We start from the raw sequence: 3,944 nt of genomic DNA on the forward strand, positions 1-3,944 counted from the left end.
TAGTAACATGCAGGTAGAGGGAGGTACTGAAGGTATTTTCCTCAATATTCCAAACCCCACTCCATTATTTATTTATTCATTATTCCTTTATTATTTTTGAGCACACACATTTTAACTTTGTTTATCATTGTTATTTAAAGTTTGATTTTATGAAACACAAAGGTATTTTTAAGAGTTCTGTATCACCAGAATTTAACAGCAGAAATGATAGCTTTGTAGGTGTAAATTACATACATTAAAATCAAATAAGTGGAGATTTTTCTCAGTAGGGAAACTATACAAAACTACATAAAAGAAATAAGTGGCAAAAGGACCCCTAACAATATTTTGTTATTGTGGATTATATTTCTTTAGTACCTACACAAAGATTCTGAATAGTCGAACTTCTTTTGCTATCTATCATATTTACCTATTTTCTGAGTCAAACTGCCTGACTAAAAGGTCTGATTTAGGAAAGCATTTATATTTATATATCTGTATATATTTAGCTTTATAGCAAAATTTTTCCATCTATAATTACCACCTTCAAAGGAATTGACATTACAGTGCTGACGTAATCTGCTGGTTTCTTTTGAACAGTGTGCAAAAAATTATGTCAGCCCTATAGAAAGCCAAACAGGTACCAAAAAATGGAACAGTTATGTGCAGTTCAGTAAAGTATAATGCTAAGTTTTTCCCATCTAAAAATTAATCAGCTATAGTTGTCTTTGCTTTAGGAAACACACATCTGAGAATTACACTAGTGACCTTGTCTCATCCTTAGTCATGGACAAGGAGTCCGTAGGCCACCATGCTGTTTACTTTGTGGATTGTAGTAGTAAAGGAATGCAGATGGACTTGCTCAGAATTGGTAATGAACTGTGGCCTTCCCATTTTTCAGTTGCAACTGCGTCTTTGTCTGTATGGACCAGTAGATTAAATGAACAAGAAACTTTCAGCGGTAGCAGAAATATCACTGTAGCTGTGATCTGTCTGATCACTAAGGGGATTTCATCTTGGATAACTTTCTGAGACTTTTATCAGGGTGTACTGTCATCCTTAGCTGTCTGTCACAATCAATATCAAATCACCATCTCTTAAGGATCTCGCCATTTTCAATATTTCTGAACACTTGTATAACCAATCTTTAGTTGTTCCACAACATTATTTAGACATTTTGTGAGCTCAGGATCAGTAGTTACAAGCAAGGTAAATCCATATTTCTGCATTCCAGTAAATGTTTTAGATGGATGAATGCCACACTGATATAAAATGCTGTTGGTGCCAAATGAGAAGAGCTCAGGGAGGACTTTGAGGCACTCCCATTGAGGGTGATGCCCTGCTCCTGGAAGGGCTGCTGCCCCATGGCCAGGTTCACAGCTGCTGCTCACGATCACTGCACATGGCCACCTCAGGTTCTACTCCAACTCCACTGTTTAAATGAGCCACTCCTAGAAGATAATTAGGCTGGACACCAATGCCCATTGAACAATTAGAAATCCATTATTTTCACCGGATATGTTTCCTTAAATTTGTTCTTATGTTTTCTAAGTAGCCACTTTTCTCCCTCCATCCCTTCCCTTCTTTCTTCTTAGCATTCCCTTCCATTCTCCTCCCTTCATTCTGCAGGCTGCTGTCCACATTGTTGTTTTACACTAGTCTCACAGACAGTAAAAGATGTTGCCCCTTTAAGAACTGTTATGCAATGACTCAAACAAATGAATGTAATACTTTTGGAAGTTTTCCTTTTTGCAATTAGAAAATTACCAATACCACTTTTCTTAAAGTATATTTGCAACACTATGAGAAGATTAACATTCTTATTGCATATGTGTTATTTCCTGAAATAAATAGAATGCCTAATGCTAATGCAGTTTAAAACATAAGTGAAATGTAAATAGAATGAGAGTTTGATTTCTTGAAACTATTTTTCTTGAATGAAAGGGATCCTTAAGACAATACTTTTAGTTTTAGACAAGACACTTTACTTAAATATTAACAGTCACTTTATAATACCATGTATCTTAATAAACACTGATAAATTTGGCAACTATATTTTACATTTTGGCATATTTTATGACTTTCGAGTCATGAGAGGGAAATTTGGTTATGTAGTGCAGGGGATACACCTACAGACTTCAGTGTGACTCCATCTGTTCAAAGGAAACAAAATGCTCACGCACACACAAAGGCTTAGGCCAGTGATTTAAAATAAATAAAATATGTTTGTTTTTATACTGCAACCAACTTCATTGGAGAGATTGATTTTAAATCATAGAGACATAGAATGATAAGCCAGAAAGGTACCCTGACAGTTTACCTCAACCATTCCAGACAAGCAAACATCTATAAAATGTCCTTAAAAGAAAGATTTACAAAAAAATATGATGAAAAGAAACATTACTTACTAGTATACATTTCTTTTTTATAATGGGATTTTATCGTAGCAAACATTCAATATAAAAGGCAATGCCAAAATTTATCTTTAAAGTGTATATAAACTTTATTAAAATTTATGACTTTTCAAAGAGATCTCAAATGAGTTTCATCATTTTATCAACAATTTTGAAAAATTACTCCTTTTACTGATTGTATTTATCATGTTCCATAATATATATTATTTACTTAGGTGAAAATATTTTCTTTACTGATGGTTGAATTGTAGAGATTAATATATTGAAGAGTGATCCATGAAAACTAGCATTGCAAAAGGAGTTCTGTTCACGTACAGCTCCTTCTGGGCAGGAAAAATTCTCCTTCTATCCCTATAGGGTCTTGGCCTGATGTAATGATCAAATTAACACAAGACAGGTTAACAGGAGAAAAACATTCCATTACATCCATACAGAGGTTCCCTAAGAATATGAGACCCACAGGCAGTCAGGTAATGAGGATTATATGCCATCCTGAAAAGGGGTAGGAGTCTGGGACTTCAAAAGGGGAGGAATTCAATTTATAGGAAGACGGAAATGGCAAATGTTCAGTTAAAAAAAAAAAAAAGCTTGTTGTGACATGCAGACACAAAGGGACACAGAAAAGAGAAGAATTTGATACCCAGGCCCTGCCAAACTCGACCTGCACTCAGGTTATCACAGCTAGCCTACATCCTTTGCAGTAGTTACCTCTGGTGACAGTTCTCATCCTTGACCAGGCCCTCTATCTAAATTCTTATAGGTGGCTAAGGGAAAGTTCTTGAATCCGCTGGGACTTGGTTGCCTTCAGCTCAAAATAGTTGACATGCCAAAGTGGCACATTTTATGGGGGCTCATTGTGAACTTCTTCACTCCTTAGTTACTGAATAGTGCTTAAACTTCAGTCACTTTCAAAGTCCTCTTTATTTGATACAATACTCCTATAGGGACATTTTTTCCACTGCTCAAAACAGTTTTGAACTCGTTGATTTTGATGTCTTTTAGTGTTTTGGCCATTTTTTTTTTTGTTTTATCTATCTCTTCCATGTCCACAAAATGTTTCCCTGTGAGGAGTTTTTTTCATCCAGGGAAACAAACACCAAAAAAAGTCACTTAGGGAAAGATCTGGTGAATGAGGAGGGTAGAGCAAGGGGGTTATGCCTTTTATGGTCAAAAACTTTTGAACACTCAGCATGGTGTGGGCAGGTGCACTGCTAAATCACTCATCATGAAATGGGCAAATACATCATGAAAGTTTTCAAAAACATCTCTTGGAGCTAAATGCTAGCTGGCACACTGATACAGATGGGTTCCTAGAACACTCACTTTTCTTTTAGTGGAGAAAGCCTATAGTACAAGGGGCCTGCCCTCCAGAGATAATTCTGTTTTTGTGTGTTTTTGTTTTTGTTTTTGTTTTTGGTCCCCTCTCATATATTCCAACCAAGGGTATTTCCAACTACCTACATGATGTATTGAACATGAAATTGGAAAGAGGTAATCCACAATTCAAAATTATATAGGAAATAATGTCATGCATATTTATCATCTTCCTTT

At 35.6% G+C, this 3,944-nt stretch overlaps 1 pseudogene; it reads right to left on the reverse strand.

Moving 5' to 3' along the window:
• Positions 1–759: 759 nt before the first annotated feature.
• On the reverse strand, positions 760–1,345 carry LOC114508334 (annotated as a pseudogene).
• Positions 1,346–3,944: the final 2,599 nt, after the last annotated feature.

Source organism: Phyllostomus discolor, chromosome 11 (assembly GCF_004126475.2).
Source record: "Phyllostomus discolor isolate MPI-MPIP mPhyDis1 chromosome 11, mPhyDis1.pri.v3, whole genome shotgun sequence".
NCBI lineage: Eukaryota > Metazoa > Chordata > Mammalia > Chiroptera > Phyllostomidae > Phyllostomus > Phyllostomus discolor.